This window comes from Gopherus flavomarginatus, chromosome 3, assembly GCF_025201925.1.
Source record: "Gopherus flavomarginatus isolate rGopFla2 chromosome 3, rGopFla2.mat.asm, whole genome shotgun sequence".
NCBI classification, from domain to species: domain Eukaryota; kingdom Metazoa; phylum Chordata; order Testudines; family Testudinidae; genus Gopherus; species Gopherus flavomarginatus.
In genome coordinates this window covers 252,137,563-252,154,301 of record NC_066619.1, presented here as the reverse complement: position 1 = coordinate 252,154,301, position 16,739 = coordinate 252,137,563, and the positions used below count along the sequence as shown (strand labels likewise).

General features: G+C 42.0%; 1 protein-coding gene across 3 annotated transcripts in view; it reads right to left on the bottom strand.

The window, feature by feature from the left end:
• The window catches only part of KCNIP4 (potassium voltage-gated channel interacting protein 4), a 789,448-nt gene that overhangs the window by 692,914 nt on the left and 79,795 nt on the right, over positions 1-16,739 (bottom strand). The window lies entirely within an intron of this gene.

Below are 16,739 nucleotides of genomic sequence, written 5' to 3'. Positions count from 1 at the left end.
TGTGGCCAGGGAGGTTGAAGTGCTCTCCTACAGGTTTTTGTATATTGCCATTCCTAATGTCTGATTTGTGTCCATTTATCCTTTTCCGTAGAGATTGTCCAGTTTGGCCGATGTACATAGCAGAGGGGCATTGCTGGCATATGATGGCGTATATTACATTGGTGGATGTGCAGGTGAATGAACCAGTGATGGTGTGGCAGGCCAGTCCTTGCCCACAGACAACCTGCCAACCTGAAACATATTCTCACCAGTAACTGCACACCGCACCATAATAACTCTAGCTCAGGAACCAATCCATGCAACAAACCTCGATGCCAACTCTGCCCACATATCTATACCAGCGACACCATCACAGGACCTAACCAGATCAGCCACACCATCACTGGTTCATTCACCTGCACATCCACCAATGTAATATACGCCATCATATGCCAGCAATGCCCCTCTGCTATGTACATCGGCCAAACTGGACAGTCTCTACGGAAACGGATAAATGGACACAAATCAGACATTAGGAATGGCAATATACAAAAACCTGTAGGAGAGCACTTCAACCTCCCTGGCCACACTATTGCAGACCTTAAGGTGGCCATCCTGCAGCAAAAAACCTTCAGGACCAGACTTCAAAGAGAAACTGCTGAGCTTCAGTTCATCTGCAAATTTGACACCATCAGCTCAGGATTGAACAAAGACTGTGAATGGCTTGCCAACTACAGAACCAGTTTCTCCTCTCTTGGTTTTCACACCTCAACTGCTAGAATAGGGCATCATCCTCCCTGATTGAACTGACCTCGTTATCTCTAGCTTGCTTGCTAGCATATATATACTGCCCCTGGAAATTTCCACCACATACATCTGAAGAAGTGGGTATTCACCCACAAAAGCTCATGCTCCAAAACGTCTGTTAGTCTATAAGGTGCCACAGGATTCTTTGCTGCTTTTACAGATCCAGACTAACACGGCTACCCCTCTGATACATATAATCATATCTTTGAGTAGGAAGCTGACCTGCTCTGAACATCTGCCTCTGACCACCTCTCCATTAATGGTCTAATCTATCTTAAACTGTTAAAACACCTTTGCTTAAAACCAGCTTGCATCCTGTGACACTTAGCACCCCTGTATTCAAACCCTACATCAGGGGTAGGCAACCTATGGCACAAGTGCCGAAGGCACCACACAAGCTCATTTTCAGTGGCACTGACACTGCCCGGATTCTGGCCACTGGTCCAGGTGGTTCTGTGTTTTTATTTAAAATTAAACGAAGCTTCTTGAACATTTTAAAAACCTTATTTACTTTACATACAACAACAGTTTAGTTAAATATAATAGACTTATAGAAAGAGACCTTCTAAAAACGTTAAAATGTATTACTGGCACGTGAAACCTTAAATTAGAGTGAATAAATGAAGACTCGGCACACCACTTCTGAAAGGTTGCTGATCCCTGCCCTACATGCTATTATATTATATAAATATTATATGCTTTTGTAGCAGGGTGGATTCATGCTCCTGCCCTGAAGGGGTTAAAAACAGCCTTTGGAGGGGGCTGTGGCTGGAGAAAGCAGCCTATAGGCTGGGGCGCGAAGCCTGGGCTGATTGGGGAAAGTAGGCTCAGCTGTGGCCATGCTCCAATCACGCCCAGCAGGCCCCCATAAGAGGCAGTGAATCCAAAAGCCCAAGACAGTCTCTGTCTGGCTATAGAGGAAGAAGGGCCTGGCTGCAGGGAGCTAGACAAGGTACCTTGAGTGGAGCAGGGCTAAGGAAAGGCTGGGAAGCTCCTGCCTGGAAAGCCCCAGGCTGCTACCTAGCATTAGGCCAAGAGGTACTGGGGGTTGCAGGGAGCAACCCAGGGGTAGGCAAAGGCAGCAGGTCCAAACCCCTTTGCCTATGATGAGTGGCTGATACTGCAGTCTGCCCCAGTGAACAGCGGCTAGGTGGAGACTGGGCAGTAGCCTATACTGAGGCAAAGTGGGGATAGAGGGTGGGGGTCACCTGGGAAGGGGAAACCCCCAGAGAAAGGGGTGATTGCTTAGGGGCAGCACCCCATGTAAAAGGGCACAGGGTCCAGGGAGGGACATGGGGCCAGAGGACAGGTGGATCACTGGCCTGCAGAGGGCGCTCCAGAGCTGGAACCGAGCTAATTCCCAGAAGTAACCAGCAGGAGGCGCCGCAGGGGTGAGTTGGCCTGTCTACAGCTTTGTACAAAATATGCTTCATGAAGTATCATTTGAAAACTAATAACTCATTGATCATTAATTCTCTTTTACAATGGATGGATGTGATGTATATTAAGAGTTATGGACAAATGCTAGAGTTATGACTACATTGTTTAAACCAGGGCATGGCTTGTGGAGCTGGTAAATTAGTCCAAACTAGTCAAAGGAATGTTTTCCCCACCTGGGAATTATTTCCAAAGCACTCTGAAAAACAACAAATATATTTACATAGCGCTTAGCAGACCCATGAAGCTAACAAGGAGTGGAAGCATACCTCACACTAGCAAGTGGGGGAGAAGACATGATGGCATCTACACCCGGCAAGAGACAGATGCTTGGTTTGGGTTTTACCTTTCAAATAATACATAGCAAAAATTTTCTGGGCTATGAAGACAAAGGGCCTGAACCTGAAGTGATACCAATTGAATCAACTGATTTATAATACAGTAATGTAATATACAAAGTGATTAGTGTGAGCTCTTTTCTGAAAGCTAATGAGACACTGGTGATTAATATATATAATTCACAATGATATGAGGAAATATAGATATGTTCCAAAGTCTGTGGCCAAACAAGGAGAAATAGATAGGAGAGAAGGCAGCTATTTACCTGACTATGTAAACTAAGCATGGTGTGTTATAAACAGATAGCTAAGGGTTAATGTCTCTTGCACCTGACCAGAGGACCAATCAGGAAACCGGATTTTTTCAACTCTGGGTGGAGGGAAGTGTGTGTCTGAGTCTTCTGTCTGTCTGCCTGCTTTCTCTGAGCTTTGGAGAAGCAGTTTCTACTTTCTAGTCTTCTGTTTCTAAGTGTAAGGACAAAGAGATCAGATAGTAAGTTATATGGTTTCTTTTCTTTGGTATTTGCATGAATATAAGTGCTGGAGTGCTTTGATTTGTATTCTTTTTGAATAAGGCTGTTTATTCAATATTCTTTTAAGCAATCGACCCTGTATTGTATCATCTTAATACAGAGAGCCCATTTGTATTTTTCTTTCTTTTTATATAAAGCTTTCTTTTAAGACCGGTTGAAGTTTTTCTTTACTTCAGGGAAATTGAGTCTGTACTCACCAGGGAATTGGTGGGAGGAAGAAATCGGGGAGATCTGTGTGTTGGATTGCTAGCCTGATTTTGCATTCCCTCTGGGGGAATAGGAAAGTACTTTTTGTTTCCAGGATTGGGAACAGAGAGGGGGAGTCTCTCTGTGTAGTTTGACAGAGCTTGTGTCTGTGTATCTCTCCAGGAGCACCTGGAGGGGGGAAGGGAAAAAGGATTATTTCCCTTTGTTGTGAGACTCAAGGGATTTGGGTCTTGGGGTCCCAGGGAAGGTTTTTCAGGGGGACCAGAGTGCCCCAAAACACTCTAATTTTTTGGGTGGTGGCAGCAGGTACCAGGTCCAAGCTGGTAACTAAGCTTGGAGGTTTTCATGCTAACCCCCATATTTTGGACGCTAAGGTCCAAATGTGGGACTAAGGTTATGATATGGTGGTATCAAAACAGTGGAAGATCCACAGACATACAGATGTATATGAAGCCCGCAGGAGGGAAGAACAGCATGATGTGTTCATCTTGAATCAAGGACAGAAGCCATCTTTGGCATCCATCACTAGACAGACAGAAGAGGCCAGAGCTTTTGCAAGCTGGGAAAGTTGGGCCTTTCAACCAAGGGCAGGTGGGGTTGAAGTCTCTGGGAACTGAATATAGGTGAGAAACCTGCTTACGCAGAGATTGTACCTTGCTAGATTAAGCTTTAGACTTTCAGATGCATGTTTCATTTCTAACTCTTTGTTGTTTTGTTACATTTACTTGGCATCACTTAACCTATGTCCTATTGTTAATAAATTTATTCTTATTATTATAAACTAACTCAGTGTTGTGTTTAAATGGAAGGGTGTATTTATCCCAGTTAATAAGTTGTGATGTGTTTGGGTATTTTTAGAGAAACCATATTATTTCTCTGAATTGGCCAGGAGAAGTCTGAACGTTGCAGAGTGTACGGTTTGGGGGAAAGTCAGAATTGGGAGTGCGGTGGAGGTCACCTTGTTGGTTGTAGCCAAGGCTAGTGCAAGCCAGAGTGAGGCTATGGGGCTGAAGGCAGGCTGCTGGAGTCAGAGCTGCTCAACCAGGGCTGTCTAGCAGAGACACAGGGTTTGAGCTGAATGTCAGTAGGCTGCTTGTGAGTGTCCAAGTTGGGAGCTACAACAGCAGAAGGTTGTGAAGCACCCAGGGTTGCAGGGCAAGTGGTGACAATGTCTTACAGGTTTGGATTGCACTCCGAACACTATCACATACCCTCAGTATTCTAGGCTGTTCAAAGGGCATAAATGGCTCCTGGCATGAGTAGCTGAGTGTGGGGGAAAGATTCTAGTTTACAGCAGCCTCCCAAGCACTGCCTGTGTACCGCTCTGCAATCTGGAGCAGCCCAAAATCTCCATAGCAGCATGCACTATAGAAACTCTACCAAGATGCCACTTCCTATGTCTGGCATGTCCCCCATACCAGGACTTGTCCTGACTCCAACTTTGGCCCCAATATGTCTTAGATGCATATACGGGCCAGGAGAGGAAGAGAATTTGTCCCCATGTTGAGATGTCAAACAAATTCACACATCAGAATTAAACAGGGACATACATTTGTAAATATATAAATGTGTATTACTCAGGTATATCACTACAGTCTGAATTTTCAGTTTACACTATATTTTCATTGTCTAAAGCCAAACACAGTTTATAAATTTGCTCCCTGTAGAGTACAGTATTTTTTAAAATCTTAGTATTACAGAGCAGACAATATTGAAACTGAACCATTGAGACATCACTAAACATAGTAATCTACAAGCCTTAAATTAGCTAATTCAAATATAACAATCTATTTTATTACATGCTATCAGCCACTCAGTTATGAAAATGGTAAATGGCAATGATCCTCAAATATTCATCAGAACTGTATCTTATAATATAACTTTTCCTCCCAGCAATGGCTACTGTGTAAGGAGTAATTAAAATAAGAACTCATGAATCTAAGAATATTTGCATCAATCTTTTTACTTTGAAAAGCTAAAGACCCCTTAAAACAATGGCATTTGTTAAATCAATAAATAAACTTAGTTGACTTCTCAGCTGGAACTTGTGAAAGGTCATGATAGGCTGATGACGACTAACATTTATATAAGCAGCAAAGAGTCCTGTGACACCTTATAGACTAACAGATGTTTTGGAGCATGAGCTTTCCTAGGTGAATACCCACTTCATCAGATGCATGTAGTGGAAATGTCCAGGGGCAGGTATCTATAAGCAAGCTAGGGATAACGAGGTTAGTTCAATCAGGGAGGATGAGGCCCTCTTCTCACAGTTGAGGTGTGAAAACCAAGGGAGGAGAAACTGGTTCTGTAGTTGGCAAGGCATTCACAGTCTTTGTTTAATCCTGAGCTGATGGTGTCAAATTTGCAGATGAACTGAAGCTCAGCAGTTTCTCTTTGAAGTCTGGTCTGGAATGAGTGATGACGTGGGTATTCACCTACAAAAGCTCATGCTCCAAAACGTCTGTTAATCTATAAGGTGCCACAGGACTCTTTGCTGCTTTTACAGATCCAGACTAACACGGCTACCCCTCTGATACTTAACATTTATATACTGCTTTTCATAAGATAAAAATCCATAGGCCTTTACTAGATGCTTAGAAATGTTGACAGATTAAATTTTTATGAAACACAAAAGGCCTAGTTCTCTAGTGCCTTGCAGTCGTTTACAACTGTGCAAAGTGGGTAGAAAATGCTATCCTGTTTTGGACTATCCTGGCTTTGCACAAGTGAAAATGACTACACAAGGCTCAAGGCAGTGGAGAATTAGTCCCAGAGATTCTGTCCCTAGTGTGGGAGCATGAGAGATAAGAAGAAAGTGCTGTGCACCCCACTTCCCACATAAGAGCTAGCTGGAACATGTGCAGTAGCTTCACTTGAGGTGGAAGCAGGGACTACTGACCTTACACCTTCCCAAGGGCACAATCTACTGAAAGGAGACCGGAATGAGTGAGGAAGAGCCATGGCCCCACTTTCCTTAGGCACGATCCCTCCCTGGGTTCCGTCTCAGGGAGTGAGTTCTACCTAGTTGATGTCAAACTGAAAGCTATGCTAATAATAGTTTTCAGTTTGTTGGCTGTTTCAAATTTTTTAAATTCATTTTGGCTCAACTCAAAAAAAATGTTTTGAATTCTTCAGCAACCAAAAAGTAAAATTAAAAAGTTGTTTCAAGTCAAACAAGAACATGGCTTCTTTTTCATTCCTTGTAGGGCTTTTTTTTAAACTTTAAAAAAAATACGTGAAGGAAATTCTGAAGCAATCATTTTGAATAAATAAAATCAAATCATTTCATTCAGAAAGCGTTAAATGTTTTGATTTTTCAGGGGAAGGGAATTGACTGAAACAATTTAGTGAATTCAACATGCATTTTGAAAATGTGTCAGTCAATCCAAATCTACATTTTTTGGTGAAAGAAGTTTGACAAAGTAATGTCACCCAGCTCTATCTGTACTCTGGCCAATATACTAATCCTGAATCACTCCACCTGCTATTGAAATGCAGGTCACGTCTACACTACAAAACTTTGGTTAACACAAGGTCCGTTGGCATAAAGCTACCGCAGTTAACATATTGCTTGTGTGCATGCATGCTTGTCTCCTTGAGCTGGTGCTGCGCATACTCACCAGGAGTACTTATTCTAATACACTATGAGTTGCACCATGGGTAGGTATCCCAGTGTGTAACTTGCCACTGTCAAGCAAATGGTCTTTTTGGAAGTTTAGGCAATGCATCTGGGGTGTGGGGAGTGGAACAGAAACAAGTCGCACAGAGGTGACAGAGTGAGGGGTCAAGTTCTCCTCATGCAGCTTTCTCCATACCATAACGACATCCTTAGCTCACAATTTTCATGCCTTTTTTAAAAATCTCACAAGTGTGAGGGACTGTCTGCTATCTCTGACAGAACCATGAAGCCTACACAACTGTGAACTACTGTCATGATCATTGCAAACACAGGACACATGATCCTCTGGTATTTGCAGAGCTGTAAAAACAGAGCTGCACTGACAGTCAAGAAGCGAGAGGTGATCACATTGTGGAAGCTTGCAGTGCCAGATTGCGGCCAGTCAGTGCAAAATTATTGGAGTTGGAAAATCCACAGTGAGGGCCACTGTCATACAAGTGTGCAGGGTCATTAATAGTCTCCTGCTACTCATGACTAGGACTCTTGGCAATATGCAGGACAGAGTGGATGGATTTGTAGCAATGGGGTTCCTGAACCCCAGTGAGGCGATTGATGGCACACATCCCTATTTTGGCACAAGCCCACCTGGCCCTTTCTGTTGATGTACTCTGAGGCTATTCTTCTTCTATGGCTCAGTGGAGATGTTTCACTGACATCAGTGTTACTGGTCAGGAAAGATGTATGATGCCTGCATCTTTCAGTACACAAGACTGCCCTGAAAGCTGCAAGCAGGGACATTTTCCCAACCGGTAGATTATCACTGAAATGCCAGGGATGATCCTGGGGGACCCAGCCCACCTCTCACTTCAATGGCTTATGAAGCTGTACACCAGTCCCCTCAACAGCATCAAGGAAAGATTCAATTACTGGCTCAGTAGATATAGAATGACAGCAGAATGCACTTTTGGTAGACTGATAAATGCAAAAGTAATGCACATTGGAAAACATAATCTCAACTAGACACATAAAATGATGAAGTCTAAATTAGCTGTTTACCATTCAAGAAACAGATCTTGGAGTCATTGTGGATAGTTCTCTGAAAACATCCCCTCAATGTGCAGTGCCATTCAAAAAAGTGAACAGAATGTTGTGAATCATTAAGAAAGGGATAGATAATAAGACAGAAAAGATCATATTGCCTCCATATAAATCCATGGTATGCCCACATCTTGAATACTGCATGCAGATCTGGTTGCCCTATCTCAAAAAGATATACTTAAATTGGAAATGGTACAGAAAATGGCAAAAAAAAATTGATTAGGGATATGGAACAGCTTCCATATGAGGAGAGACTAATAAGACTCGGACCTGTGGTCTTAGAAAAGAGATGACTGAGGGGGGGATATGATAGAGGTCTATAAAATCATGACTGGTGTGGAGAAAGTTAATAAAGAAGTGGTGTTTACTCGTAATACAAGAACTTAGGAGTCACCAAATGAAATTAATAGGCAGCAGGTTTAAAAACAAAAGGAAGTATTTCTTTGCACAACGCACAGTCAACATGTGGAACTGTCAATGTTGTGAAAGTTAGACTATAATAAGATTCAAAAAGCATCTTGCATTGGCCACTGTTGGAAGATGGGATACTGGGCTAGATGGACCATTAGTCTGACCCACTATGGCTGTTATGTCAATAACCTCACCAAACATGCAATTTAGAGTCAGATGACTGCTGCCTCAGATTAAGAAGCTGAACACTGTGTTCCCATTGACAGGAGGGAAGAGGGTGCTCAGCGCCTCTTAAGACTGGGCATGATGATCACTGAATCCTGTGAGTTAGAGAGAGGAATCACTGCCTCCATCATCACCTTTCAAGCATGGAAGAAAACAAGAAGTAATGGCTTGAATGGCAATAGTTAGAGATCCTCTTTCTTTGCCTTCTCCCAGCTTTCATATCAAGAAGATAAAGTGAAAACTAGCCAGGGAAATCCTTCAGGCAGCAATTTTATCTGCAGTTTATGATTATTAGATTGAGATTGAATAGGTTTGGCACAAAAGGCCCTAAGAGGCTATTTTTTCTAGTACGTGTTTAGGGCTGCAAGGATGGAATAGATATGATTACTTCAAGTGGTGAGATTTTGTTTATAAATGGAAATCCTCAAGTGTAAACCTGAGACCTGAAACTGAGAAGAGGAAATTGAAGTCAAAGGTAAAGTAAATGCATTACTTGCTTTGAGACTGAGACCCAACCCCAAAATGTCCACATTAGCTATTTGAAACTAACAATTTTAGCTTTATCATTTTTAAACTCATAACCTCTAAATAAATCAGTAAGCTAGATTGTAAAGAGGTGATATAACACAATACTTTATATTGTACAGTATTATGGGATCAACTTGAAGGAAAGATGCTTAGTGGGATTGTATAATAGACAATGGGCAGTTTTGGGTATAACTTACATAAACAGTGGTGCAAAGACATTGTAGTCTAAATATATCACATTAGACCATCCAGTCACTAACTCAGACAAAATTTTCAATAAACTTATACCAGTCTAACAAAGAGCTTCAAAGCCTATTTTAATGAATAAACAGAGACTTCAATTTGTGCAATATATGGCAGCCTATCTACAAAGTGAGACAACTGTTGAGCACCATTAAGTAAGAGCCAATTTCCAAAGTGTTCCACCACCCAGCAGTTTGCATTGCGACACTCCTGACCAGATTTTCCAAAGAACACAGGTGCAGTTGCCTTGAACTATGACACTGAATTTCCTCTCAGAGGTTTAGCAGGCGCACCCACTCTCAGGCTTCCAGTTACCCAGGTGTTGCCTGGATTGAGTGGAGACCTGCACCTCTCCCCCTTCTGACTGGGGTATGTCCAAGCTCCATTGTTCCCTGCCGTCATGGTGTTATTCCCAGCACAGAGAAGTTGCCCAAGGACACCTCTTGCTTTCTCTTCAGAGGTGGTCAATAGATGAAATTGCTACAGTTGTAAGGTACCACATGACACTTCCTATGCAAGCCTACTTTATTCTTAAGGTAAAAAGCATTACAGAGAATATTTACATAAAGTGGTAAGAGAAACTATACGCATGCTAATAAGCTCATCCTAACAGGCATTCCGACAGGAGCAGTCCTTCAACCCACCACACCACCACCCAAGGGAAATACCTTGTGGTTACAAGTTCATCACAAGTACCTAGTCTTATGGGACCTCAGTAGGCTCAGTCCTACCCTAAGGATTGGGACCCTCCATCGACCAGGAGTCTTGTCCATTTTCTAGATCAGGAAGAAAATCCTGAGCTTGTTTAAAAACCAGGCTATTTATCCAAAAGCCTTTTGTTTGTATGTCGGTCCGTGGAGAATCCAGTTTGAACTAGTCTATGTGAACCTCACTGGGGGTGGTTTCAAAGGCTCATGTAGGAACTACATTAGCATCTACCTCCCTACTAGAGATGGTACATACAATGCCACAACATCACATACAGAATTGCATTTTCAATACTATGTACTTGAAAAGAATTAAACTTTATTGAATTAGGGTTATTATCTTAATTCTATAAGGTTTGTTCAGGATATTGTCAGTCTGTCACTTAGGTACCTTGTGACAACAGTGGGAGTAGAACACTTCTTAAAGACTGACTGCTCTATTCAGGAGTGCTTCATCTCCTTATGCACTCCACACTTTTAGTCTCCCTGGCCAGCCCAGGACTAGAACAGTGTCCTTAACTGTCCACCACTGCTCTGATCACTGGAAAACTCACATCATTCTGTGTTTTCACCAATGTTCTGACAGCTATGGAGACTATTATACTCAAGATAATAGTAAGGCTGGAAAGTGTAAGGATTTTGTGACTTGAATGTGAGCTACCCTGTACACTAATTGTACCTCCAGAGAACTTAATCACTAAGATGTAGGGATATTTGCATGGAAACTGAATGCTAGAGTGTGGAAATGCTTGCAAAGTCCTTTGACACTGCAGTGAAGAGATCTAGTGGAACTTGCATTGTATTTGGATCCTATAGAGGGATGGTGCTGTGAAGCCTGATCTATAGGTTATATATTAATTATATTGAATACTTAAGAATTCCCAGTTATTACTTTGAGGGCTGATAGGGTTCTTGCCCCAAGATCAGGCCCAGTATTACTAAAATTACTATATTGTTGGGAACGCCAATGTGCACGAATGCAACATTCACACTATTGGAACTCTTCTATATTTACAATAATTTATTAATACATTTAGCAAAGTCACAAACACTAACTCAGTAAGGTAGGTAGAGACAATACAGAAAGTACATCTGAAAATCCATACTTGTAGCATCCCTTTCAGAACAACCTGAAATGCTAGACATTATCTTCCTCATCACCTTCCCTCTCTTCTCCAGTGGCCATCATTCTGGCACCTCTCAAGGGCTACATCTTTCTCTACCACTGCCCACAGGCTGGGATGCATCTTTTATAATATGTTACACTGAAACCATTACGTCCATGCATATTCAGTAGAGATTTCTCCCCTCTTCCTTATTTGTATTTCCTGACCCTATTAATGTTGAAGTCTTCTTCTTCTATAGGTTAGTGTATATTAATTATCTCAACTTATCATTATATATGGCAATGCATTGCCATGGCACTTTTGTGTTGGAAAAAACATTCAACAAGCTGGTGTTAGCTCATGTCATTATGGACAAAATTCCCCCTTACACTCTATTTCCAGTTCCCCTATAGTTAGGTGTGACTGTTAGGTCATTTATCTGTGCCAAAGCTCCTAGGCCTGAAACCTTACGCTAAGTGCTGAAGCCAATGTTTTACAGGATACAGGCCTGTAGGTTCCTTGCATTACTGCGGAATAAAATAAAGGCAAAATATAATAAAGGCAAGGCAGTGAACATAATAAAGGCAGGATAGCCCTACAGGTTACAGTTGCATGCTCTACAAGGCTCCATTCCTTACTGAGCACTTCAATATTGTGAGCTTGATATAGCCATTTTTTCTAGGGCTGTCAATTAATCGCAGTTAACTCATGCGATTAACTCAAAATTAATCACGATTAATCGCACTGTTAAACAATAGAATACCAATTGAAATTTATTAAATATTTTGGATGTCTTCTACATTTTCAAATATATTGATTTCTATTTGACACAGAATACAAAGCGTACAGTGTTTATTATTTTTATTACAAATATTTGCACTGTAAAAATGAACAACAAAAGAAATAGTATTTTTCAATTCACCTCAGACAAGTACTGTAATGCAATCTCTTTATCATGAAAGTGTAACTTACAAATGTAGATTTCATTTGTTTAAAAAACCACTCAAAAACAAAACTGTTAAACTTTAGAGCCTACAAGTCCACTCAGTCCTACTTCTTGTTCAGCCAATCTCTAAGACAAACAAGTTTGTTTACATTTATGGACAATACTTCTGCCTGCTTCTTATTTACAATGTCACCTGAAAGTGAGGATAGGTGTTCGCATGGCACTGTTGTAGCTGGCGTTGCAAAATATTTACAACAGTGCCATGCGAACACCTGTTCTCACTTTCAGGTGACATTGTAAACAAAAAGCAGGCAGCATTATCTCCTGCAAAATTGTAACCAAACTTGTTTGTCTGAGCGATTGGCTAATGTAGGACTAAGTGGACTTATAGGCACTAAAGTTTTACATTGTTTTATTTTTGAATGCAGTTATTTTTTGTACATAATTCTACATTTTAAGTTCTCTTTTTTCATGATAAAGAGATTGCACTACAGTACTTGTATGAGGTGAATTGAAAAATACTATTTCTTTTGGTTTTTACAGTGCAAATATTTGTAATCATAAATAAAAAGTGAGCACTCTACACTTTATATTCTCTGTTATAACTGAAATCAATATATTTGCAAATGTAGAAAACATCCACAGATATTTAAATAAATGGTATTCTATTGTTTAATCGCACAATTAATTGAGATTAATTTTTTTAATTGCTTGACAGCCCTATTTTTTTCCCTTAGATGTTTACATATTTGAATACTTTGTTGCATACATGAATGAAATAACTGAGAGAATCAAACACAGTGAAATCCAGTTAATCAAATCATCTGGTAAAAAAGCAAACCTGCTGAAACCATACTTGCTGTGCCTAACCAAAACGTATACAAAAAATAAAATACCTGACATTTTGCTATGCATTCTTAGACAGACATACAAAAGAATACTAAGCAATTTTAAATAAGCTACAATCAAGAGTTTACTTTGCATTCATGTAAAACAAAACTGCAGCAGGCTGTCAAACTATAATACACAAATATGAAAGCTCCACAAAAGAGCTAATGATTTAACAGGCAGAGAAAAATTATGTTTAAATAAGATGATCTGGAGCCATGTTTCTGTTTTCACTTTTCAGGGGCAGGAAAAATGGACAATACCAGTGCTGTCCAGCTCTTTCTGATATAGATGGCTGTAATGTTTCAGCCTAGGTCAAAGCACTTGAATTTCTGTACAAACAGCATTCTCAGTAGCTACATTGTCATTTAAAAAATATAATCTTGTAGATATGTGGTCTCTGCGGGGGAATGCAAGCAGAACATTTATATCAAACCTCTCTTAATTTGAACCTTGACTGAATCAAGATTAGAATGCCAAGGTCCTCACAATTATGAGGGGAAATAAAATATCCTTCCGGTAGCAAAATTCAAACCAAAATTCATCTCACAATTCAAATTATAGCTAACCAGATTACTTCTATTATGTATGGAAAAATGTAACCTTCCCACCTCCTCAATTTCTTCCTACCCCCAACAAAACCCCTATCAGTAATGCAACGTTAAGGTTGTGAGATCAGTTACTCAAGTCAGGCTATTCATTCAGAAAACTTAATTTTCTCATGCTGCATGTAGATTCATAGAAACATAGCACTGGAAGGGACCGTGAAAGATCATTGAGACCAATCCGGTGTGCTGAGGCAAGACCAAGCACAACTAGACCATCCCTGACAGGCGTTTGTTCTTAAACCTGCCTTTCCTTGAACAAGCTATACCTCTCTGAACAAGCTATACCAATATTCCAGTCATCAGTTATATCCCACCAAGTCTCAGTGAGGCCAGTCATAATTTATCTTTGCTAGTCAATATCCAAATATGCTCTCCCTCTTCTTGGTCAGGTGTGCCGCATTTGTTCAAAGAATCCTCCTTCCCAGAACAGCTTCCTATGATCAAGGAATACAAATCCCATCAATATCTGTGCAACCATGCATTCATCTCCAGGGTGTGTGCACCTGGACTCTTACCCTCAGAAAAGTCTCAAGAGTGCAGTTTTAGTGCATCTCTGGACATCTTAAAGGATGGAACAAGCTGCACACCACGCTGCTTGGGCAGGCATTGGCCCTCTCTCTCCTGCGAAAATTCTTCATGGGGCAGTGCAGCTCTGTTGCATGACCTCTTTGCGTCAGTGGCTAAATACCTCTATTTGTCCCCAACTGTACTGCTACAAGAGATCTGCTAGCTTTGTTTCATTTAACTTTATCAGGGTTTATGGATCTATAGGATGTATGGAAGGATTTCTGTTTTTTATTTAAAAAACAAACAAAAGAACTAACCATGACCCAGTCCAGAGCTGGGAAGTATCATATACTTAGTCATAGGTCTCATGTGTTTATATTTGTCCATTAAGAGTATTAGTTGCATTTTGCCAAGCCAAATATCTGTACTACATGCACATATGTGATACGAGTTACAAATATTACACAGTATGAAATAAGGTAGTCAACCAACTCAGTAAGACACAATATCCATACAACCTTCACTTCCAAACCCAGACACTTCTGCCTGTCTTCCAAACCCAGACACTTCTTCATACCTATAGAAAGGTTGCTGTTTACTGAGCACCCCCTCATGGCCAGAGGGTCACTTTGCAGGCACTCCAGCCCTGGTTAGTTCCCTCTTGAGCAGGGTTCTCAAACTGGGGGTTGGGACCCCTCAGGGGGTCATGAGGTGTCAGCCTCCACCTCATACCCCGCTTTGCCTCCAGCATTTATAATGGTGTCAAATATATAAAAATGTGTTTTTAATTTAGCAAGCGTCTGAGTGTGACTCCCTTTATATGTGAAAGGGGTCAGCAGTCTAAAAGTCTGAGAACCACTGCTCTTGAGGGTCCCTTACACACTCCCTACAGTTCCTCCTATGGTTAGCAACATCCCCACGCAGGGTTGGTTTAACAACAGAAATGGTTCAAAGAATCCTCAGAAAAAGCCTGTTCCCGTAACAGGGAAGCTCATACTCAGCTCTGGTTCTTCTGCCACACAAAGCTGTTTCTCTGTCCCAGTCTGCTCCACGCACTACCGCTCTTTTCAGGCAGGAGCTCAGCACTATGGCTTTGGGTTTCTTCTACCTGCAGCTTCAAACCCCCTACAGGAACCTTGTGTCCTCTCATTTCCTGAGCTGCCGCCTTCACTGCAGCCCTTATAGGGAATTATCTGATCCAGCCTGGGTGGGTCTCTTTAGTAATCAGAGTTGGCTGGCTCCAGGCCCTAAGGAACAAGCCACCCTGTCAGAATACCTCTTGATTTTCTCAAAAGCCTGGGAAAACAGATGGACCTTGCATCATGCCTTGACAGTCAGACTCAGGCCCTGAACCATGGTGGGAAGTGAATTCCAGAATCCCGAAGGCATCCCCTCCTCGTGATTAAATCAGCCCCAGTATCTCAGATAATCTTCTCTCTGATGGTATCACATGAGGGGAGATGGACTCTCAAAATGCTAGAGCCCATACCTTTCAGCACATAAGTAGTCAAAACGAGCATCCCGAATGGCACTTGGAAGTGATTTGGAAGGCAGTACAAAATTTGGAGTGTGTATCCCTCTATGGTCTACAGTACCACATAAAGTGTGCTGCAGTTATCCAACCATGTGTCAGAAAAGCATGGATAACTGTAGTGAAGATTTGATCCATATTAAAAAATTGCAACCTTCTAATCAGACTCTGATGGAATGAAACAGTCTTGGGTGCCTAAGATGGGCATCCAGAAGCCACTGCCTAGGTACCCGGGGTCATCTAGGGATTCAACAAGACCTCCAGATGAGAAATATTGTAAGGCAGGTATGTCCCAATCAAGAACAGAAATAATCCTTCTGGCCAAGTCTTGCTCCCCAGACTGTAAACACTGCGTCCAGGAATGAGTTTAAGTTCACTAGCCCTCATCCAAAATGTAATCTCTATCACATAGTTGGTAAACCACACTGTCTGGTCAGAAGATTAGAAATATATAGCTGAGTGACACTGTATACTGAGGAGAGTTCAGCCTGTATGTCATCATTGCATGCATTAAGTAGGAGGGGTGATGAGTTGTCTGGCTGGAACACAACAAAGAACCCCCAGGGCTGATAATTAGCTGCCCAACTCTACCCTCTGGGATCTCTCAGGAAAGGTGCAGGCTCTGACTGGGGGTGCAGGCTCTAGGGTGGGGCTGGGGATGAGGGGCTTGGGGTGAAGGAGGGTGCTCCGAGCTGGGATCGAGGGGTTTGGAGGGCAGGATGGGGATCAGGGTTGGAGCAGGGGGTTGGAGTGCGGGGAGGTGAGGGCTCCGGCAGGGAGTGCAGGCTTAGGATGCTGGAGGGTGCTCTGGGCTAGGATCGAGGGGTTTGAAGGGTGGGAGGGGGATCAGGGCTGGGGCAGGAGGGTGGGGCATGGGGAGAGACTCAGGGGTGCAGGCTCTGGGCGGCTTTTATCTTGAGCAGCTCCCTGAAGCAGTGGCATGTCCATTATCCAGCTCCTATGCAAGGTGTGACTCAGAGGCTTTGCATGTTGCCCCGTCCACGTTGCTGCAGTTCCTGGC